The sequence below is a fragment of the Periplaneta americana genome, chromosome 17, assembly GCF_040183065.1.
Source record: "Periplaneta americana isolate PAMFEO1 chromosome 17, P.americana_PAMFEO1_priV1, whole genome shotgun sequence".
In the NCBI taxonomy this organism is placed as follows: Eukaryota; Metazoa; Arthropoda; class Insecta; order Blattodea; family Blattidae; genus Periplaneta; species Periplaneta americana.
In genome coordinates, this window is record NC_091133.1 from 101705998 (window position 1) to 101731992 (window position 25995).

The window sequence follows — 25995 nt, forward strand, 5'->3', positions numbered from 1 at the left end:
AAAAACTACACTAAAGGAAGCACACCTTCCTTGCCGCTTTACTAATTACAACATACCATGCGAGAGGTCCAGGGTGAATTACTAGAAAAATGGTCCGTTTCTCTAGTAGGCCTATTGAGTCTTGGACCATTCGAGTATTATATTTGAATTAGTGGGACTACAACAGTACATTAGATTGTCATTATTATTATTATTATTATTATTATTATTATATTATCATCATTATCATTATCATTATTATTATTATTATTATTATTATTATTATTATTATTATTATTATTATTATTATTATTATTAATAGAGTGTTAGTTGGGAGGCTAGAGGGGAAAAAGACCTTTGGGGAGGTCGAGACGTAGATGAGAGGACAATATTAAAATGGATATGAGGGAGGTGGGATACGATTATAGAGACTGGATTAATCTTGCTCAGGATAGGGACCGATGGCGGGCTTATGTGAGGGCGACAATGAACCTCGGGTTCCTTAAAAGCCATAAGTATCATCATCATCATTATCATCATCATATTCCAGGCACGAAATTAGGCCATTGTTGGCCTGTTTCGGTTCCAGCTATACAGGATCCAATAGACGTTTCTGTGGACGTCCAGGTCGTCGTCGTCCTTGAGGGTGGTATTTTAGCATTTCTTGGGGTGTCCGGCCAGCTTCCATACGAGAAATGTGTTCAAGCCATCTGTTTCTGTATTCTGTAATTTTTTCTTCTAATGGTTGGATGTTGAGTTCCTGCAGTATATTATTATTATTATTATTATTATTATTATTATTATTATTGCTCTGCGGAAGAAGTACACTAAAGGAAGCACATCTCCCTTCCCGCTTTATTAATTACAACATAACATGCTAGAGGTCCAGGACAAATTAATAGAGAAATGGTCCGTTTCTCTAGTATTGTGTCTAGGACAATTCGAGTGTTATATTTGAATGACAGGGGAGGGCTACAACAGTGCATTGGACCACCACCACCACCACCACCACCACCATTAAACAGACACATGTGGAATCAGCAATCATGGGCCGCAGTATTTATTTAAGTGAAGGTTTTCGTTCCTATAGTGACCAAATGGTAATAACACCATAATCCGAGTTATCTTGCCGAATAAGATAATTTTCTTTTCTTGCTTTAAAAGGTTCTATAGAAGCATTAAACATCTATTTATATAGCATGAAATGAAGACCGAAATATACAGTTCTATTATGACAGTTTTTCTCATACTACTTTGTATTAGCAAATTTAACTTACTGTTACAACCACTGTATCATTAAATTTAAATTTTGTAATAGTATTCTCCGTCATTTAGATAGTCTGCTATGGCAGAAAGAATGTTAAATTATTTATTAAGATTGACAGCAAAATACTCTGTGTTTAAGGTAGGTAATGGTTTCTGACTTCAGCCAATTAGAATGTACCTCACGTAGGTCTAGACTCTTACTTAATAATATACTAACAGGGACTTATAATGACCATGATACTATGCTTAATAACAACGAAGGTTTTGTGACTGTAGCGGATAAATTATAAAAATAAAAAGAAAGATCCTTTTCAGTCTATATTATTTTCTTTAACGAAGACGTAACAAGCTGCGTTTGTTGCATAACATATATATCTAATAATTTTATCAGTTTTCAACACACTTCAACAACAAGAAAACATCAATCGTGCACAGCACACTAAATCAAAAAGAGAAAGACGTAATATAGCCCTACTGCATGAACTTTCATAAATACGACATATTCAGATATAAAATTACTTTGTTTTCAGAATTTACTTCGAAACTACCAAACAAGAAGTTCACTTGGAAACCTTGTGGCCAGAATCTTTTGCCAATATTACGCAAGCGATAATACAAACAATATATTTATTATCGTATAAATAAAAACAAATCTATATTATAGTTTAATTTGACAACCAATAGATATAAATATTTTAAAATATTGTTTATTATCGAATAACATCTTGTATCAAGTCAAGATTCAGCAGGAGGCCATCAATTACACGTGGTACGCACGTCTGTTCCAGATGGAGATACCAAACACTTCCACGAAATGTCAAAATCACACAAAATCCAACCGTACGTTGTCTACAATCTGCAGTGAACTGCTTTAATAAAAAAAAATAACCGTACTTACCTTTCCATTTTAAGAAACTTGTAATCCTGAGATAAGGCACAACGTAAACAAGTTTAAAATGACTGTCACTTCAGTAATAACACATATGCGGTTAAAACATGTTTAAAAGTTAAAACAGATGTATTAAGGCACTCTAAACGGTGCCCTACCAGTAAAATGTCTGTATGTTGCCGGTGTACACGTATGCAATAGTTGTGGTTTTAAATATAAGCATCCAGATGTTTCCACTCTCCAGCCTGACCGCAGCGGCTACTCGGATTGAGATCCAAAGCAACACTAAAGTAAGCAACTATCTACCACGTGGCTTGTTCTGGCGAGCAACCGGCAACTGTATGTACTGCACATCGCAGGATCGCATAAGATAACGCATGCGCCAAATTCTTTGCCATAGTCAGGTGCGACGACGTAAGGACATGCAGCAGTTGTGTCTATTTTTCTAATGTATAATCTCTGTGCGTTAGTAATACTGATTTATCCTAAAACATACAGCATACATGTACTGTATGTGAGCACTAACAAAGTAATATAATATAATATAATAATAATAATAATAATAATAATAATAATAATGGCTTTATTTAACCTGGCGTCCACCCTGTGGAGTAACGGTCAGCGCGTCTGGCTGTGAAACCAGGTGGCCCGGGTTCGATTCCCGGTCGGGAAAAGTTATCTGGTTGAGGTTTTTTTTCCGAGGTTTTCCCTCAATCCAATACGAGCAAATGCTAGGTAACTATCGGTGTTGGACCCCGGACTCATTTCACCAGCATTATCACCTTCATATCATTCAGACGCTAAATAACCTTAGATGTTGATACAGCGTCGTAAAATAACCCAATTAAAAAAAAATATTTAACCTGGCAGAGTTAAGGCCGTAAGGCCTTCCCTTACACTCAACCAGGATTAAAACTTGCTTACATAGTTGAACATAAAACTGGATCGGAATTAAGTAATTACATAGGCCTACTGATACAATTTAGGTACATAATGAGATCAAAAGAGATAGTTAAATGAAAATTTACCTCATAAAATAAAAATAAACATAGTGGAATACATATTAATGTTGTTAGAATCAAATACGAATCACATAAAAACAGAAGCCGATAATTGAATAAAAAAAATGTACACAGTAATAATAAAAATAAACACATTAGTATACATATTAGTATTAGATTACAATTAAGTAGGATTTACATAATTAAACCAGAAACCGACAATTGAATAAAAAAGAGATTAATAATAAAAAAAACAACACAGTGGGATACATATTGGCGTTAAGTGATAAATAAACACGATTTAGATAATAAAAATAAGAGACAAAAAGAATAAAGATAAATACAGTGGAACACATTCCATTAAACGCGTTAGGTCTGGCAATTCATCATAAGATAATTTTCTAATTTACATTTAAAGGAAATTAAAGTTCGGTAGCCCTTGACTTCAGGCGGCAGAGAATTCCAGTGACGAGAAGTAGCAACAGTGAAAGATGAAGAATAAAGAGATGATGTGTGGAGTGGTATTTCTAGCGTGTTATCATACTGTGACCGAGTATTTAAGTTATGATACCGAGAAAGACTGTGGAATCGGACAGATAAGTAGGAGGGAGTAGAGGTGTGCAAAATTCGGTATAAGAGAGAAAGGGAATGTAACTTTCTCCTCTCATTTAACCTGAGCCACAATAATTTATCGAAAGAAGGCGCAATGTGATCGTACTAGCGGATATTACAAATGAAAGGAACACACGCATTATGAACACGTTGCAGTTTCTGGGATAAATCCACCCTGAGATCACTGAATAAAGTGTCACAATAATCGAAATGAGGCATAATAAGAGTCTGTACAAGCGTCTGCTTTAATTTATCTGGATAGTGGTACAATCTTTTTAACGAGTGTAGAGTGGAAAATACTTTCTTGCATGTGTGTTTGATATGCGTGTCCCAGGTAAGGTTAGATTCAAAATGAACTCCCAGGTTTTTTTACAGTTGAACTGAGCGGAATGATCGCTTTATTCAGAGTCACAGGAGGAAGGTTCGGCTTATTAATATCGGGGATTAATCTTTTATTCGAAAATAAGATTACAACCTAGTTACGATGACCTCTATGGAGAGCTATCATAATTACTGCGATCTATCAATGCTCTCATTAGTTGCTGATTATTTCCAACTTTCCCAAAAATTATTCGCAAAACTTGGTTTACCTTCACGTTGCAGAGGTAAAAGCAGTAGTTCCTAAAGTGTAGGTCGCGACCCTCAGGGAGGGGGGGGGGTCGCGAGATAATTTACAAAACAAGTCAAAAAGTTTCTTATGAACATTTATTTTGTATTTAGAAACATAAATAACACTGAACATAAGAATAAAAAATGTTTCCGTAGTTATAAAGTAAAAAAAAACTAATGCGATTAATGAGTATGTTTCTCAGAAAGCAGCTTCTCAAATCTGGACTCAGCATTCCATACACACAGTGTTTTTTAGAGTTCAAGGAAATTTCTCACTTTTGTTTTGATGGTGATCAAAGACGAGAAACTTATTTCGCATAAATACGAGGTCGCGGGCTATTCGTTATCTCGTGAATCAAAATGCATTCGTGCGCCGTAGCCTATATTAAGAACCTTATGGTGGGGTATGTGAAGAACTGTTTTCAGAACATGGGAGTGGTAAAAGTAGGAGGAAAAAGATTAATGTGCCTAATATTTGCTGCTGATATGGCGTTGTTAGCAGAAGAGGAAACGATACTAAGGGGCATGCTACTGGAGCTAAATGACAGCTGTGAGCAGTATGGGATGAAGATAGATGTAAACAAGACGAAGAGCATGATTGTCGGAAGAAAAATAAAGACGGTAAACTTACGAATTCTAAATGAGGCAGTAGAGCAAGTGGACATCTTCAAATACTTCATGCAGTAACATGAGCTGCAGCCAGGAAGTGAAGAGGAGGATAGCAATGGCAAAGGAAGCTTTTAATAGAAAAAGAGCATCTTCTGCGGATCTCTGGAAAAAGAACTAAGGAAGAAACTAGTCCAGTGCTTTGTGTGGAGTGTGGCATTGTATGGGGCAGAAACATGGACATTACGACGAAATGAAGAGAAACGAATAGAAGCATTTGAAATGTGAATATGGAGAAGAATGGAGCGTGTTAAGTGGACAGACAGAATATGAAATGAAGTTGTGTTGGAAAGAGTGGATGAAGAAAGAATGATGCTGAAACTGATCAGAAAGAGAAAAAGGAATTGGTTGGGTCACTGGTTGAGAAGAAACTGCCTACTGAAGGATGCACTGGAAGGAATGGTGAACGGGAGAAGAGTTCAGGACAGAAGAAGATATCAGATGATAGACGACATTAAGATATGTGGATCATATGCGGAGACTAAGAGGAAGGCAGAAAATAGAAAAGATTGGAGAAAGCTAGGTTTGCAGTGAAAGACCTCCCATGGGCAGAACACTTATGTGTGTGTATGTATGTATGTATTAATACTACAATTGGGTATACACCCGGTGGCAGTGATATATAATATACAATAATTACAATTACATGAAATAAAATAAAATAAACGTAAATGAAATAAAATAGAATAAACGTAAATCTATACATAGTAGATGCAATAAACCTAGGACTATAAATAAAAACTATTCTATAATAACGCCTACGATAAGCAAAAGTAAATCTAACTTATAAGTACTGCTATTTCACCCAACTATTACCAATTTAAGTAATTACATATCACCTTAATTAATTACATACCAATTTAATTACAGTCCACACCTGTGGAGTAACGGTCAGCGCGTTTGGCCACGAAACCAGGTGGCCCGGGTTCGAATCCCGGTCGGGGCAAGTTACCTGGTTGAGGTTTTTTCCGGGGTTTTCCCTCAACCCAATACGAGCAAATGCTGGGTAACTTTCGGTGCTGGACCCCGGACTCATTTCACCGGCATTATCACCTTCATATCATTCAGACGCTAAATAACCTAGATGTTGATACAGCGTCGTAAAATAACCCAATAAAATAAAAAAAATTAATTACATATCACCTTAATTAATTACATATCAACTTAATTAATTATATAACTCAATTAATTACATGACACAACTTAAATAATTACACTGCACCTCCAATTACATTTTCAGTCTAATCTTCTCAAACTTTCCTTAAATGTATTGATTTTAAGAGGACCACCCTGAAAGATTGCCGCAGGTAAGCTGTTCCAGTCTACTATTGTGCGGTTAACAAAGGAAAATTTTGCCACGTCCATTCTTTGTTTTCTGCATTTAAACTTCCTAATATGATCAGCCCTTCCCAAGTATGATGGTGTTACTAATCTAGGATTGATATAGGTCCATGCTTTGTGTTCCATCTGTGCCTTAAACAATGCGGTGAGTCTGGTTTTTCGTCGCCTTGATTTGAGAAGTTCCCACCCTAAGTCTTTTACTGTCTCTTCACCATGTCTAAAGTTTAGCTCAGGTTCGAACTTGGGTCCCCATACATTAAAGTCATTCATGTTTCACGAGATACCGAATGGCCTATATCATTATAATAAATTATAAAACTAAGTAAAGTTAATAAGCTAAAAATGATTAGTAATGAGACACGTACATCGAAAACAAATAATATCAAAACACCAGTAGGCTAATGGTTACATCGGATGATGTAGCGGTAATACAAGCAGAAACGCGACAGAGCTCCTCAGACTAGCGAGGTTCGTCCTTCGTTAGAAGAAGCGTGCCTTGCAGTGTTATTTAAGGGGACAACTATGGCTACATAATAATAACTCGGAAAATATGGCTGAACACACTGTAGTGCCTAGCTGTGTTCCAGGTCTTGAACATGAAAGGAGCTGTACACGGTGCGAGCACTGGAATTCTCCTAACCTATTTATACATTTAATTGCATCCATGAACTAGTGCCTCGTGCATCGTAAAAAATAACTTACTTCGTTCATTTCAATCCACTAGAAGTCAAGTAGGCTTCCTTTCCTTCACGCGTTCTCATTTCGTGAATGTATTTGCTATGAACATTTGCTATCAAATGAACGTTTCATTTTATACTCCGTAATTCTGCTATATCGATACTAATAAACATAGCCTCGAAATGGGTCACATGGTCCCTACCTTCCACAAGAATAAGAGAAAGATAATTATACTGTAGAAACAACACGAATTCCTGTGGTATGCTTTTTAATTATTTAATGACTCTGTATCAACTATTAGGTTATTTAGAACCGATGGAATTGATGACAGCAAGATTATAACCTGGTGAGACGAGGCCGGGGATTCGCTACAGATTACCTGACAGTCACCAAAGCTGCGGTTTATTTACGCACATCGCCGGCGATTATAAACGCTGGCGATGATCGTCATGAAGTGGTTTCTTTATCAGCGTACATCGCTGTCAATTCTCATTTGTTTTGCTGCCATAACTCGATTCAATATTTCTACATGGCCTTCTCTAAATATCGATTATTGAACATGTATGCGGCGATGTGCGTCCTGAATTTGCTTCAGAAGCAACCTCCAGCGATCTGCGTCGCGTCCAACGATCTACGTTGGCGATCATCGCTGTAAAGAAACCGTGCGCATTCATTTTAACTGCTAGCAGCTCCAGGCGAAAATCTCCAGCGATGTGCGCCCGGCGATGATCGCCGTAAACAAACCGCAGCTTTAAGGCTGGGGAAAACCTCAGTTCGAGTTTCCAAGAGGAAAGAAACTGTCTCAAGAAATAGCCAATAAACCAATGTATAGGACTGGTGCACACCCAGCATAGTGGCGAATTTTGGGAGCTACAGTGAGTAGTAGACTGCCTCCGTGGCCTGGTGGTCTCCCAGATCTGGAGTTCCCGGGTTCGGCTCTCTGGGAATTTTCATTGAAGAACAGAAGTTTCCTAGGTGTCTTTAGAGTCTGGAAATTTGTATGAATGTGAGTGTGCTGGGTTATTAATTAATCAATCTTTAAAATATAAAATAATAATAGTAGTAGTAGTAGTAGTAGTAGTAGTAGTAGTAGTAGCAGTAGTAGTAGTAGTAATGATATACGAGTATCAGAACTGTCGCTGGACAGAAATCTGAACACAAGTTTCAACATCACATTGTTGCCATGTATTTCCATCAGTTAGCACAACCAGCAAACACTAGTAGATGCTAGAGAATTAACAAAGACTTTTTTAAAACGTGATTGGCGAAATACGGTTTCGCAAGTCAGCTAAACGGCCAGGAGGGATCACTGCGCTAACCACACGCTATCCCTGTAGGGGAGAGATGGGTAGTATCGGATAGTGAGTTTCTTTCATCTACCACCAGATGATAGTACCTGAATGACATGGTTACGTGATGTCGCATACAGAAACGTAACCATGTTATTCAGGTACTACCATCTGGTGGTAGATGAAAGAAACGCACTGTCCGATATTACCCGATGTCCGATACTACCCAACTCTCCCCTACTGGTTGTATGATAGTTCATTTCAGCTGAAGCATGTGGACGTAAGGCCAGCAATAGGCTGGTAGGCTTTGGTCCTTCATAGGCTGTAGCGTAAATTACGTTTGTTTTCTATTGTGGTAGCAATAACAGTAGAAATAGATAATTTTATTTCATTACTAAGCTTTCAACATTAAAATTCAATGCCTGAAGCTCTTTATGAGGGTTCTTTTGTGTGTCGTAAATCTACGTCACAGGGGCTCCCAGCTTTACTTCCCTCCCGAAGAAAATCATTTAAAATATTTTAATAGTCTTTATTAAACACACTGTGAACAACAACTTTCAGCCATTTTTATTTGTTCTGGAGTTCTACCTTGGACCTTCGCAGAGTGAGGATGATTGTGAAGTATTGATGGAAGGATGATATTTGTGAGAGGAAAAGGTGAAAATCCCGCTTTGCCCACCGAAAATTCCTTTATGATCCAGACGGAGATCGAACCCGGGTCGCCAAGGTGGAAGGCACAGAGGCTAACCACTCGGCCACGGGCGAGTGTTAAAGATTTTATCGACCTATAAAATCCATCGTCTTGAAGAAGTTCGAACCGGAAACAAAATTTGTAAAGCTGAGAGACACGGTAGCAAACCGGAAAAAAAAAAAATCCCATTCCTCGCTCTTGTCTACAAGTAATTACCATATCAACATTGTGGATGAAACTAGAGTTCGTAGGAAGGACGAGGCCGCGCTTAGCACTGAGCAGCCTAAGTCCCAGTACGTATTCGGGAGGTCCAATGCCCGGTTACCCGATCTTTTTCTTCAAATTTCACCAGACAAATGCTGGTATTTTAATTTTACTTTTCATAATACAGCAGGCGCTGTACAGAAGCAATGGGGGTATCAGAATAGCATCAGCTTAATGTGGTGGCAACGTGTAAAAAAGATACAATAAAAAACTGTCAGAACTGTCCACCACATACGTCACAAGATCCACCGGAATTGAAACCGTCAGGTGAGTGAAAAAGTTTCGGAATGAATTGGACCGATACGATACGGCACCTCTTTATACAATGTGCTATACATTTCTATAATACCACTTTCATTTCATTTTCATTTAATTTTTTGTATTCCATAGATCTTACATCAGTTGTATCTTTGAAATGATGAACAAGTCTAAAATTATACAAAAATATGCAATACATATCAAACAGATTAATTCAATTTACAAGCATAAACAATTTAGCCTACCAATTGAGTAGAAGGTATGCGCGTGAAGAAATTTTGTTAATTCAGTTCTAACCTCTTTCTCCTGCCCATTCAAATCTTTAAGACAATTAGGTAGTGCAATAAGACCGCAATACATGAACATTGAACTTTTTTTATAACAGCCGAGACTAACAGAGAGTAGATAGAGATCTAATTTGTGTCTCGTATTAAAACTATGAATGTTTTGATTAGTCCTAACTTTATCTTGATTTTTAATATAAAACATCACCAGGGGAAAAAAATACACTCGCAAGACAAGGTCAATATTTCTAGATTCTGGAATTTTTTTTTTAAAAGGTACAGGAATACATTACAATATTAACTGGAAATTTTGAATGAATAGTTTAGGAAACAGGAAAAATTAAATAGAAGGTTGTTAAAAATTCTGTCAGGTGTTATTTGGAAGTTGTTTTTTTTTTTTGCGTCCTTAGCATTGAAATATTGCATTAATCGGACATATTTGCGCGTATGTTATGATGGAACATCACTATCATGCAACGGCTTGTTTTTATGGTGTGTCCAAAACTACTTCCGAACTAACAAATGGCGCCTTTAGCATGTTACCATGGCAACCATTCAAATCAACCTATCACGAGAGATGCGTAGCCATGGTAACAGGACGGTGCTGCCGTGTCTGTGTTTCACATGCATACAATACCCGAGATAATTTTGAGTTGGCTGATTAGCGCGTGCGTTGTGTGAATTAAAAATATCCTTTAGTTTTATTATTGTTTTAGTGTATAGATAATTATTGTGTTTAAATTATACTAGTGGCTTGTGCAGCAAATGCTGCTGCAAACTAAGTTCGTTAGATGTTCAAATAAAAATTTTTCAGATTTATTTTCAATGAAGAATACTTGTCTTTTTGATAGTTATTTGCTTCCATAATAATGAAACATACTCCCTCTCAATGGATTTTTTTAGGCCAAATACTTTTTCTTGAACCTATCCAACTTCAGGTTTTGAGTTTCAACGCGAAAACGCAAGTATCAATGTCGGGACGATAGCAGTAGCTATTTCAGGTCATTGTGGATTGTAGGCAAAAGTTAAAAAAATATCAGGTTTGCTAAGCTTTCGAACAATAGCATTTTCGTATAGCTGCTGCATGTATAACTTGAAATGTAGAGCGTAAAATCATTTTATCCTACTAAGAGATCTTGCTCAAATGATCTGGAGACTACAAAATTTTCTAGGCCTCTTATTTTATCAGTAAGTAATACCTTTTTATCTTTCCTTAGGAACTGTAATTTTTGCGCTCCCTCGAGCCAATACTGAAGGCAATGACACATATAAATATTTACACTACACCGCCATTACTTACTTACTGGCTTTTAAGGAACCCGGAGGTTCATTCCCGCCCTCACATGAGCCCGCCATTGGTCCCTACCCTGAGCTACACTGCCATTAAGTTTATGAAAAAGACCCAACCCCACTGGTTTAATAAGTATAAAAATATTTTGATTTTTAATAACAATATTATTATCTTACTTAAGTTTTGTAGTTATATATAGCAGTCACTCAGTAAATTATAGAAATGAAGATCTAAATTAAGATATTCTCTACATTTACTTACATAACCTCAAAACGTTTCACTTTAATGTCACATCAATATAGCATCAATATTATGTACAATTAATGAAGAATAGACGCATCATGATATTAACTATAATAATATTTAATTTCTAATGGTAATAATGTCATCAAACCACCTCAAGTTTCGTAGATTTGAATATCCAATACACAGCTGTACTCAGAAAATTATACACTGCAGAATCAGTTTTTAATAACAAATTGAATTGAACTCTAAATATGTCGGCATTCCTGCAGGTTATGGCCTTCGTGTAATAGCCTAATGTTTATTGTAGTGTGTGTTTTGTTCTGAAATTCAATCAAGTCGGCCGTGATTCAACAAAATTAGTTCTCAAAACTGACAACAGTTGGATTTTGGAAAATAGGAAAATTATGTAGGAAAAGGGAAAAGTGGAGAGAAGTGTAAAAAATATAAATTCTTTCCAGCAAGATGCTTTTCTAACAATATTACATAGACAAATACTGGCACTCATAAAAGTAAATGCATCGTATTCAATTTAAACTTGTTTTTACAGTTTACAGTTCTTTCAATGCTTTTCTAACAATATTACATTACATTAAAGAATACTGATAATGCTGCTGCTGCTAAAAATAATAATGTATACTAATTTTAATGCATAGTATTCAACAAATTGGTTAGCAATGTATACATTCATGCAGCTGTTAGTTACTGCACTCTATCGGCAGCGCGCTCGCTTACACGTAAGATGGACAACATGACAACATTGCTTCCTCTTCTCTGTAAGCTGTCAAGTCGGAAATAGTTTTGGTCACACCATATGTTCATGAATACATAGAAAAAATCGTAACTTTGTTTTAAATTTTCAACTCTGCATCACCTTTCCGAACTGAACATCAACCCTAAATCCTGACACTTGTATACGAGCTGGAATTTGTGGTTTAAAAAATAGAGTTTGTCAAAGCTTTCCTGGGAAATTTCTTCCTCCTCTATCTTCATTGCACCAATTCTCCAACAAAAAAGGAGATCGCATAGTTTACCCTTACCCGATGCTGTCGTCTCCAGGTAACAAGGAACACCTGTGCAGTACGGGAAGTCTATTCAATTTGTAACAAAGAATTGGGTCTTTCGAGGGATGGACAGAATGGAGTGCAGGGAAAACGCCGTGGTCTACAGTACTTGCGTCTTATGTCTGCAAAAATCCAGGATAAATATCTGGAAACTAATGTAATTTAAATGTCCGATTTTTTCAGTACTCCTGTAAGAATTTGTTTGGAATGTTACATGTTTCAGTACCCGATATGAACTTGCCTATTAAATTTTTCACAGCCAACGGCGTGGTTAAGGAGTAGGAGCAGGACTCGTGATTCGAGGCTGCGCTCGGGTATTGGTTCGAATCCCGGTTACTTTGGTCTTTCTCGCGGTATTCTTCAAGTGTGAGGTGAACATCAGGTAATCCTATGGATATCGCTATCAATAATTCCATCGATACTAGGTAACAGCTCAGTTGATACAACGTCGTTGAATAGCCGACAGTGAAGATCCACTGCTCAACTTACTCTTAATTTATTGAACACTGTCAATGGGAAATTCGGTTCTAGCGTGCCCACAGGCTTTATCTGGCACCGAAAATAATAATAATAATAATAATAATAATAATAATAATAATAATAATAATAATAATAATCTATTTAACTTGGCAGAGTTAAGGCCATATGGCCTTCTCTAACACTCAACCAGGAGTAAAACTGCGTTACAAAAAACACTACAAATTTACAAAGTACACTACAATTTTACACACAAAACGGAATAGGATAATAATAATAATAATAATAATAATAATAATAATAATAATAATAATAATAATAATAATAAAATGTAAACAACAAGTAAGTAGAAATCAGCCATAACATACAACATACAGAAAGAAAGAAAAAAGCATAATAAAATGTGAACAGCAGGTCAAAATAAATGAGACATACAAAGTATAAAAAATAAGACAATTATTGATGATAATAATAATAATAATAGTAATAGTAATAATGATAATAATAATAATAATAATGGTAGTAATAAAATAGTGCAGTACAAAGCATAGGCTACAATGAATACAGTATTTTTAAGTACACACAGTAAGGAAAATTATGATTATATATAGCTCAACTTATCACATTATAGATATACCATTATCGGAAAATATGAAAACAAAAATATATAAAATAAGTTAAATATCACTAGAACATAAAAAAATGTGAATACATGGAAACATGCAATACAACACTTGTCATAATAGTAAGTTAGTTTGGCAACTCGTCATAAGATAATTTTCTAACTTGGATTTGAAAGATTTCAATGTTCGGCAGCCCTTGACTTCAGGCGGCAGAGAGGTCCAGGGACGAGAGGTAGCAACAGTGAAAGATGAGGAATACAGAGATGATGTGTGAAGTGGAATTTCTAGTTGTTGTCGCGTTGTGATCGAGTATTAATATTATGATAGCAAGAGAGAGTATGAAAACGAGCGAATAAATAATAGGGAGATGAAGTGTGCATAATTCGATATAAGAAAGTGAGAGCAGATTTCTCCTTTCATGTAACCTAAGCCATGATAACTTCTCGAAAGAAGGTGAGATATGATCATAGTATCGAACATTATAAATATCTCTACTTGTTTCGCTTTTGAAAATTACTTTAGAGGCCTGTATTTTCTGCCTGTGGACATATCACTAAACACATCAATATAATTTACTAGGAACTCAGAACATTTTATAAGAAGTTCAAAAGTAAGTCTACTCTACTCTTTATTTTTCACTCTATACATAATATACTTGACAAGGAGTGCTGTTGCGGTCTAATTGTATAATTCGTACCTTACAAATATTTTCATACCAACCGCCCGAATTCGGTAGATAATTATAGACGTAACAACAAACGAAATTTGAGGCGGACAAAGACATCAGGTTTTATGGAGGTACTCCCATCTCTCCTGCCGACATTCCACCACTGCTCCGTTAATCATCATTTCGGTGTGACTTTCATGTTGTACCATAGGCAGAGATGTACTACCAAGTGCGTCCAGAAAGTAAGTTTCCCTGAGGTCCTTTACAGAAAGAAAACGTAATTTTATGGAAAGATTAATAAAATTGGAACAGATACAGCAATTGTTGAGCTATTTTTCAACATATTCCCCATCGGAATGGAGATATTTGTCATACCGTGCGATCAACAGAAAGGTGCAGATGGCTGTCACATACTGGTTCCGATCCCAGGCGACGGACTTCTACGACACAGGGATACAAAAGTGATCCCATGGTATGACAAATGTATCAATTCCGGTGGGGAATATATTGAAAAATAGCCCAACAACTGCTGTATCTATTCCAATAAATATTTTCATGAAACTGTGTTTTCTTTCTATAAACGGCCACAAGGAAACTTACTTTCTGGACAGCCCTCTTTGAGATGTACAGTTCGTGAGTCACTACCGTTGGTCACGGTAGGTAGCATGTTATTGACACGCTTTCAATAGTTTAGTGCTGTTAAGTCTGCGACACGATACCCACAGCTTTGCTTCCCTCCTACAAAAAGCCATGCTAGGGATATCACCCTTAAAAATTCATCACTCTCGGCAGGCTCTGAACCCATGAATCTCGGATACAACGGCCAGCCTGGTAACAGCAAAACCACCGAGAATAACGCGCGATTGCTCAATGATGAGAACTCAAATACTTGCCATTAAAAGTATATTACTGTACTTATTTTTATCAATGTCCAGCTGAAGTACCTAGTCGTAAATAGAAGGTAATTAAATCGATAATGCTACTTAAATATTTTGACATTGATTAACAATGTACACAGCAATAACGTGAGCACAAAATGACATGTAGTTAATTAATGAATGATAATTTTATTATAATGTTCTTCAAGATAAAATATATTCAAGGCTACTTTTATCGTATAAAGGTTTCTTTGAATGATGGTGCATATATTCAGCATGAACCGTACGTAATATCGCTCATTTCAGGGTGTTATTCTATGAGATATTTCAAACAAAAACGGTTTGATACAATTTTTCTCATTTTTGCTTTCTTTTCGAGATAAAAATTGTTTTATATGAATCATTTCATCGCGTGTTTTGGAAAAGCCATTGATTTAATACCCGATATGCTCAGTAAATTTAAAAGAGCAGTGTATTATGGTAATACATTATTTAAATAATTTTAGTTTTGTCCTTCAAATGTGCAGCTGACGTGCTGGTTATGTTAAAAATTTACAAAGTACTCGTATTTACAAACTGTGCTGAAAATATTTGTACTACGTATTTACATGCCAAATAATGTGTACAAAAAAATTAGAACTGTACGTTCAATATTTTAAAATTTTCAAATTTCACTTCGTTCTAGCCTACTCTTAATACTAAAAATCACAAAGAATATGTTTTAATTGGCATGGGACTGATTCTTCGCTATGTTTTTATGAAAATGAAGACACGTTGATTATTATTCCCGGAAGGGTCTTTTTTTTAGTTGGTTATTTAACGACGCTGTATCAACTACGAGGTTATTTAGCGTCGATGAGATTGGTGATAGCGAGATGTATTTGGCGAGATAAGTCCGAGGATTCGCCATAGATTACCTGGCATTCACCTTACGGTTGGGAAAAACCTCGGAAAAAACCCAACCAGGTAATCAGCCCAAGCGGGGATCGAACCCGCGCCCGAGCGCAACTTCAGATCGGCAGGCAAGCGCCTTAACCGACTGAGCCACGCCGGTGACTGGAAGGATCGTTTCTCCATCATTTTTGCATATGTCACTGTCATCATTACCGTTGCAAGTTCACGGTGTAGCGTGCTGCAGTTGTATAAGAGCGCGACCGTTCGGAGACAAATATCATTCACAAATATTTCCCGAACGCCGACTGGCGACGCATGGAGAAGACTAGCACAGGGACGAGTGGGGTACTCTGCTCGAAAACTGAGTACACATGAACCTTAGCGTAGTCAGCCGGTGCGGGTTGGGTTCGAGGATTAGCGCAATAGATCTTCTAGATCGCAGTGTTGGGCCGTAGAGTCCCTTTTATGAAATTCAATTCAATTCATCCAATACTTCAGGTGAAATCTCCTCATACACAAACAGACAGACAAAGACAGTATCAAGAATGCTGAACACATTGTTTTCCATGAAAATATATTTTTACAGCGCCACAAAACTCTCTCTGTATTTGTCGTTTAACGAAGAAGAGTTGTTTACTATCACTCGAAAGTTTATCATCACGACCCTCAATTCTTAAACATATTGATTTTAAAAGGTCATATACTATTACAATATATATTAATGTACTACTTATGTTTTAGGATAACAGACAATTACCATAATACTGCAATACTGGAGAAAGACATGAAGATTTACTATATAGCGGTCATGGGCGTTGCATGTAATATGAGTGTGGCTATGCGTATATCTTATGATAAGAAAAAACATCACTCCGATGTATTAATTACAAAAACAGTCAATGAACATCCGAAAGAAGGGAATTATATTACAGTTTAAATGTTATCGCAATATGAATTACTACTCAAGCTAGAAAAAGAGGCTTTGAGAAATAAAACAAAATGTATTTTTTAAAAAGTGACAGGGGATTCACGGATTCCAGATAATTGCGTAGGGAAGAGTTGGGTAGTATCGGACATCGGGTAATATCGGAGAGTGCGTTTCTTTCATCTACCACCAGATGGTAATACCTGAATGACATGGTTACGTTTCTGTGATGTCGCATACAGGAACGTAACCATGTTATTCAGGTACTACCATTCTGGTGGTAGATGAAAGAAACGCACTGTCCGATATTACCCGATGTCCGATACTACCTAACTCTCCCCTAAATACATCTTTGTTTTATTGTTTTGAATTCTTTTTTATCAAGGATAAGGTTTTTTATTATTTAATATTTTCATTGTATTTGATTTTTGGATATTAAGGGGTTAGATACCGCTTACAACAGTACAATTTTGGAAATATTCAACTTTTTTTTTCTTATATTATTGTGTCTTGTACAATAATGAAAATTAGTATGTTTAAAACACTGACCCTCTACTATACGAAGAAAATATTTTTACGATTTAAAAAAAATAAATAAATTTTTTTTTCAAAATCCAGTTCACTGTGCAGTGATGAAGCGTTTCCCACATAACTCAAAAACTATTCAACATTCTGTGTGTATTTATGTATGTCACACCTACAATATGATGCAAGATCACTTCTCTATCTTTGATAGATTGTCTGATAAAAAAATAATTAAAAATCGTCAAATATCAGTATTTTCTTTTAATATAACATTTTTAAAAATATATTATTTATTAAGGAATGTAGTTAAAAGAGCATGATATTGTAAACATGAGTTTCAGCAATAAACTATGACAGAGAACATGAAAAAGTTAACAAGTTTATGAGTTATGAGGGAAACGCTTCATTATTGCACAGTAAACTGCCACCATTATGAATTTAAAAAAAATATATATAGGCTATATATATAATTTTTTTAAATCGTAAAAATATTTTTTTCCATATAGCAGAAGGACAGTGTTTTACATATACTACTTTTCATTATTGTACAAGATACAGTAATAGAGGAAAAAAATGTTGAATATTTCCAAAAATTTTACTGCTGTAAGCTGTACCTACCCTTTAAGGATATACCTACGATAGAGATGCTTATTACTGTTCGTTACTCAGAAGAAGAAGAGCGCGGGATGAAACGGCAGAAGGATGTTAGTGATATGAATGCTTACATAATTTGACGCAGTATCGATATTATCAATAAACAAATACGCAAACTTCATCAGTTGCTGGTCATTGCTCTTCTGCTCAACATGTGAAAAGTTAAGTCATTATTAATTTGTATTACAATTCGTACTAGATTAAGCAATTATTAGTTATTATTTTATTAAAATAATTATTAGTATCCATTAATTTCCGTACGCCTACTGTAATGTTTTCGGCGTGAGTAAAAATCTGGTCACTGGGATGCTTATCTGAATGATGTTTATCATAATCAGCGGCCACAGTCAAAAGGTCATATTCCTTGAGCTCGTCTTCTCCTCAGTAACTGTAATATTTTCACGCGATTTAGTTCTACGCTGCATCAACTACCCTGTTACCTAGCATGGTTTAGAATTAGCTGCTAGTCGAGATACTTGACAAAGTGAATCGATGATTCGGCACGGTATTACCTGACACTTGGCTTATAGCTGAGGAAAACCTCGAAAAAACCCAATCAGGTAATCAACCCAAGCGGGATTCGAACTCATGGCCGAGCGCAACTCGGATCAGATGTCCGACTCGTTTACCTTGAGCTACACACAGAAAGCGGGGTAGTGGGAATTACAATGATTGTCGTCATCTCATAGTTCGATGTAAGATGAAACTCAGTTGGATTTCATAGTACATAATAGTGGATGCTATTCTAGCAGCTTGTTGGATGTCACTACACTCTAGCTTACAGAAATCCCCAATAATATATGCAACCCAATCGCTTGACATGTCTGTTGGGTTGCGTGTGCAAGTCAAATGCAAATAAAAACTGACATTCCTGAAAATTAAGCAGTTCCCAAGGCAATTCGTAACATTTTATGTTAGTTGGGACATATAAGTCATTAGAATATTTAACATGAAACACTACTAAGAAGAACTGGGCAAGAAACAGTGACACAAATTCAAGTATTAGGACATGAGATGAAGGCTAGAGATAGCGGAAGACAAACTGGCAGTGTTTTGTTCCTTCCGATTGTAATTTAATAATTGTTAACTGGAGGAAGTAAACACGTATTCTCAGCTAAGAATGTGTGTAGATCTAATGAAATTAAAATTTATGAAAAAAAAAATACGATGAAAATATGAAACCAAGATGCTGCTTGTTAACAGTGGCGAATATGTTCATGATCTCATGGAGATATCGCTGTTATATTTTTTCTCGCAGTCCCAGGTATCCAAAAACATTGTACTGCACTTTTAACAACATTCAGAGAGCTTCAATTGTAATTTATCCTAAAATGACGAAGCATTAGAAATCAGGCATATGAAAGATGTAAAACGTTTGATAAATATATACACGATAGGACTGCTATAAATTATTATATGCATTATGTAGTTTCATTTTTTCAATACCACCAGTGCAAATCAGTATAGGAAAGAAATGTTCGATGTCGCTCGAAAAGAAAACACGCAAAGGAAACAGCCTAATGAAAAAGCTGCAACAGAATTATTTTATTCCAAAATTTCAGACAGTGTTCCAAATTTGTAAATGCAGTTTTCATGTTTGTGTATTTTGAAATATTTCACCGAAAGACTGAAAATAACATTGGAGGGAGCCAGACCTTTATCTGTAGTAATCTCACTAGAGGTTTTGATTTATCTAGAGAAATAAAAACTCGAGTGAGATTTAATTGACTATTACACGATTACAAGAAAGCATGAATTAGAAGAAATAAAGTATTCTAATGCAATAAAATATTGACTTACTAAAAAATGTACTAAACTATCTTGCAAATGTAATATTGTACCATCTCATCATTATGTACTAAACTGTCTTGAAAATGTAGTACTGTACCATCTCATCATTACAAATATTCCGCTAGATAGCAGTATTGTGTTATTATCGGCTGTTATCTTGTTACCAGTTCGGCCTAATATACAACCTTCATTGAACTTTAAGGACTATTATTAGTCAAGAAGGCTTTGTTGTGAAGGTTTTAGGAATTGCACAAATATTTCATCCCAAACTATTTAACCCTAACACAAGCCAAGTATCATCAGTTGATCTGAAAGGTTTCCCTCACAGCAAAACAAAGACACCGTTTTTCCGATATGTCACCGTGGACAGTTCTGTTAAGGAATATTAATATTTTCATATATAAGTTATTTTTCAAATATTCACAACAATAAAGTTACGGTCCGAGTGCAAATGTTGTTGACTTTAAAGCTCAAATACCCAGAGTTCGCCCAAGCACCTCTGCAATGTATTTAGGACCCTATCAACAGCTTAGATACGCCATGATTTTAATTGTGATATGAGAACACGAATGACAGAACGAAATGTACAAGTGTGTTCTACGATTTCTTTCAATGATGTAACTGATTCATGAACATGATTAAGGAGGTAATGAATGTATTTAATTTATTTATTTAACTAGCTAGGTAGCAAGCACAAATTGAAATCATAAAACAAAAATGTTTCTAGCCACCACCGTAAGAGCCAGGCTCGTGTACGGTGTGGTCTTAGCCAATAATATAACTTAAAATTTACAAGGACAGTTTACTAAATACAGTAAGTAACTTAATCAAACCAATAAATAACACACAAGAGCAAAAAAAAAAAAAAAGAGAAAAAGAGAAAAAACACATTTAATATAAATTGACAATCAGACAGAAGCCAGTGATATTCAATAAAAACATGAATATAGTCGACAGAAATAAAAGGTAAAAAATACACACATTTGTTAATATTATATATCATGAGGAATTTTATAAATTTCTTTTTTAAAATCTTCAATTTTATAATATTTCAAATTTGGAAAATGGTTTGTACTTTTATTATAAAGTGTTGGGCCGAAACTAGCACCATGTTTAAGGGGTGCACTTGTATGACATTTAGGCTCAATTAATGGGAAAGTAGAATTTTGTCTTCGAGTACGATATTCATGTCGATTAGATTTATGTTTTATTTGATTTCTGTGGTAGTAAGTTAGTAAACTATATTTATAAATTTCTCCAATAGTTAATACTTCAAAATCTGTATAAAGTAAATTTGTTGGGTAATCCATATTTTTGGTTAGACAAATTTTTATTAATCTTCTGTGTAATAAAATTAATGGATTAAGTACAGATGATGCTAGTGCACCCCAATTTATTATACCATCTTGTATTAATGATTGTACCAAAGCTAAAAATAGTATTCTCAATGCCTCCTTAGTGATAAAATTTCGAAGTATTACGAATTTATAAATTGTCTTTCTTATACTTGTACACATAAAATCAATTTGTTTATCCCAACGTAAATTCTGATCTATAATAATTCTTAAATATTTGACTTGTGTGGAAGGTGTTAGATGTGGACAATTACAATAATTATTTATTTATTCATTACATGAAATATTATGTATTACTAAGTGATAATTATTCATAGGTGGAGGTAAACCTTTTGTTGTTAAAGAAAATGGAAATTGTAGTTTTATTAGTATTTAAGGACAGGTGATTAGAGTCAAGCCAATTTTTCAATACGTTAATTCCATTGCTAGCATTTAAATAAGTGTTATCCCAATTTTCCACATTAAATGTTAGTACAGTATCATCCGCAAAAGAAAATATATTACCACCATATTTCTTTAGATCAATTTTCAAGAAATTATTAATATATATTATAAATAAGATTGGTCTTAATACTGTACCTTGTGGCATTCCAATATCGATCAATATCAATTTAATAATTAGTATATATAAATGTGTTTTTAATTCTATACTGATACTTTCAAAAGATATGGCTTATCGTTCTATATTAACCATGTTTTCTTTCAAAACAGTATAAAATCTAAATAATGAATATATATAAATGTTACAAAATGCTAAATTTCTGATTTCAAATTGCTATAAGAATCACCACTCCTACTCATTAACAAGCTATGATAAATCAAGCAATCTGCATACCGCAACCTGCTTTGTGACATTATTGCTAGTTCTCCTTGATACTTTTACGAGGCGTAGAAGCACGAAGTTGTTAGGGTTCAAGTCGCTAGATGGAGCCGAGTGTTCTTCACGCTTCGATCCCCTCGTCCTGAGGATAAGATACCGATCTTATGGCTGTGTTCAAGAGTCATTTCGATAATGGATGTGAAGGGAAGAATTTCTCGCTAATGCCGGAATACTGTGCTCCATGTGCCTTCTTTTGTTAATGCAATCCGTTAAAAGTTTTGTCTCTTTTTTTACAAAGAGCATGAATAATGTACGATCTTTTAGTTAGATTTCTGAACGAACGAAGAGTTTCGTCTTATGCCCAAACGTCCCGATTCAAGACAGTTCTCGTAAGATTTCCAAACAGTCTACTCCAATCCATCAAAACAATGTGCACACTTTGTCATGTTGATTCTCAATTTCAGGGTAATAGACCTTGTAAGCTTTCATAGGACATGTTAATGGTCAATGTATTTAGTTTTCTTTCAATTCAAACACAAAACTAAGATTTACTCTGCAAACTCCGATCCTAATCCTACATCTGCTGATTTACAGCTTTCTGGTATTTTCATGCAACAGTTTTTAGTGCATGCCAAGGTCAACGTGACAACTTTTAAAAGTCAATGTCATCCACTACCACAAAATATTATCAACTGCCAAACTGCGTGACATACACGTACCTTTATATCTGAAAATTGGAATTAATTCTAGCAATGTTGCTCAGGACTGCTTTCTAACGGTTTCCAAGGGACGACAGTCTACATGCAAGGTGTCCCAAAATTCGCGCACACGACTACATTGTGTGAATCCTGAACGAAAATGGACATAGAGATGTTGGTGACAAAATTTCGTTTGACAAGAATTTTTAATGTGGCAATACTGTATTTTGTAAATAAATGTTATTCCTGCCATCGTAGCTCAATCTATCCATACACTGAAAACTTTAATACTAAATGTTCATGGTTCAAACCACCTCCCTCTTGTTTTTTTAAATAAAACTATATTTCTTTAATGTACCAGTATGAATTATTTCTGAGTTCCATTATGTTCTTTCATAACTTCGTAATAAATGATGCTCGATGTGACTTCCATTCATCATAATACAGCCTTTTGCTCGATGTCTTACGGAACCTTTTTAACTCCCCTGGTTGGTCTCTCTGGTAGCGTTTCAACGACTTCAATGGGTGTTACACACACAAGGCCTTTAAGTATCCCCATAACCAAAGTCTAAGGGGTTAAGATCTGGGGAACGAGCAGGCCGTAGTACAGAACCTCTCTCGCTAATCCATCGAAGATTAAATACCCGTGTTAGATGTCGTCTGACTGTTATAGAAACGGACTGGTTCTCCGTCATGCATAAACAACATTTGTAGTCTCTGATGGTTTGGCACTTTCTCCAGAAAGACCCAGGCGCACATTGTCGGCAACTGTCAAGACTAAATAATCGTACTGCTCCTTTTCACACTCTTTACAAATGAAAAACACAGTTTTTTGAAAACGAAGTATTCCTTTCCTTACCTCCAATAACTTTTTATACAGAATTTCTTAATAAAATTAAAAATAAGAATGCTACAAGCAGTATTCCATACTTTTTACTCGCCTCGTATATGTTGAAACATATCTGTAGCTAAATGTGTTCGGGCGAATTCAAATTAACATTAAACTGTTGACAGTATTACTAATGAAACAATTCTGTTATACCAGTAGGTGGTACAGTCTGTCCCAAAATAAAATAAAGGAATTATATAAATACAGTACGAATAAACTGTTGGACAAATATTTTTAAAATACCAAAATCTAAAATATCGTCACATACCACATGTTACAGTAGAGGAGGCAAGAAATGTCCTGTAAAATTATCATGTGCTGTGGCTATATCACCAATGAGTATGGAGGGTGAAGAGAGGTTTTAGTCTGACAATAAGATGAACTTTCGTGTCGCTAGATTCATATAATATTAACCATCTCGAAACAAATTTTTTCTTATAGATCATTCTTGCCCTTCTCGCGCAGCTTACATTCCAGGTTTCGCCTCCTCATCTGTACTCTACCAATTGTGTCACTAGACGGCAGCCCTGTCTTAGAGTGCACTGTTACAACGTGTACTCAAAGAGATATGTCAATATTCATCACGTTGTTTGGCAACCACATGACTCACACATTCACATGCTTCCTATCTCTACCAGGCCACCATTGTTAGCACGATTACAGGCAGTTAACTTACGAGTATCGGGGAAGGACCGATATTTCTTCCTCTTTTTAAAGTACACGTGCTGGAAATTTACCATTTCCATTTCTAAATAAGTACAATAAAGATATTATTAACATTACTAGTCCTCAAAACTTTTTTCGTAAATTTTTACAGAAATAATTTAAAAGAAATGCCGGCCCTATATGAGTTAATTATAGCATAACGAATAAAAGCTGGAGGTGTCAACAAGTCTCCCTCCAACCATGCAGTTAGAGTTGAGAAAGTTGGCGCTGCAGCGAGTTAGTGAAATAGCAGCATGACAATCACTGCACTATTCATAAACTAACTGTTACACTTGACAAAGGACGTAATAGTAATATGCGTTACAAGAGCGGTATGTTGAAGTTTTCATGTCCGAGGAAAAGTTTGAAAAAGCGAAACGTAGTTGAGCTTTTTTAATTTCCGAGAATTTAAAGAAAACATACCGCTCGTGTATCGTACATTATTTTGTGCGAAGATCGTTTATTACATATCTGAAAGAGGAATTTCTAATTAGTTGCAATGAAATCTCCATCTTGGTTTCTGTTCATTGACGGCAAATTTGCAAAACAAAAATATCTATCTTCAACATTGTTGCTTTAAAATGTTTTCTGTGTTTACTATACTCCAGCAGACCGTGATATACGTCTGTATTTCCCCCCCCCCCCCAGTCTATAAATGTGAACTTAAAACAAACGGTAAGGTTATGTAATGATTTATTTTTCATTTTAATATTTTAACAATATTATTTATGTAACATATTGCAGTAATAACATCGGCAAGTTTAATTTTGCCGGTCAAGGAGATTTTTTCACGGCTTCCTTAATGTTACTTGCATCACGAATGCAGTAACTTTAGTGGAGTTGTAGAGTTTACTTAATTTTTGCAAATATTTAAAAACAATCATTAACAGTGCAATTTAGGTGAAATTGCAGTGGTAAGTTTCCAATTTATAATTATTACTATATTGAACGTCTCTAAAAATAACACGCTAAAAGCCTAAAGCAGTAAAATCAATATGTCACTTAAGCGGTAAGAAGAGGGAAATTGTTATGTGAGTTAGGTTGGGAATACTGAATGTGGAATTTTAGACTTTCCACGGATTGGTTTTGTGCGGAAACCAAGCAAATACGCACGATCTCGCACAAAAGTTATTTATTCTAGAATGATACTGTTTTCGCGTGTAAAGGCCGCACTTATTTCACTGATTAAAATATTGGAGTGACGCCTGTACTCTAAACAATATATATATATATATATATATATATATATATATATATATATATCACATACATATAATAAACAATGATTACCTACTATAATAAACGCGTTCAATTAATACTCAGCCGGTGTCAAAGACGAAGTTTCCCTTTGAAGAGACAACATAAAGATTTGTTTATTAATTAGGCTTTTTCAGATGCCGCTCCCACCACAAGGAGCGGTAACATATATCTACCAATGATGTGTATTTTCAATTGACGTGCCGATATCAACTTCACGTGGAGTATATAACAACATTGTCACATCTCGATTGATGACGATAAAAAGGTTAATAATTTAAATTTCAATTTTATTTAAAAGTCATCTTCATAGCTTAAAATGTATTCGGATGGTGATTGCAGAAATCAATGTATTCCAACACAAAGTGTGCCGCTAGGGTATTAATTTAACTACTTTACCACATCACACAGT

At 35.4% G+C, this 25995-nt stretch overlaps 1 protein-coding gene across 2 annotated transcripts in view; it reads right to left on the reverse strand.

The window, feature by feature from the left end:
- spoon (A-kinase anchor protein spoonbill) overlaps positions 1–25995 on the reverse strand; it is a 189430-nt gene that overhangs the window by 143952 nt on the left and 19483 nt on the right. Inside the window, exon 1 of one of the 2 annotated variants that reach the window (XM_069815965.1) lies at positions 2144–2429. The exons of the other annotated variant lie outside the window; for it this stretch is intronic. The gene's annotated coding sequence lies outside the window, so the exon portion shown is untranslated. Of the gene's footprint in view, positions 1–2143; positions 2430–25995 lie in introns of those variants that run through there. 2 annotated transcript variants of the gene reach the window in all.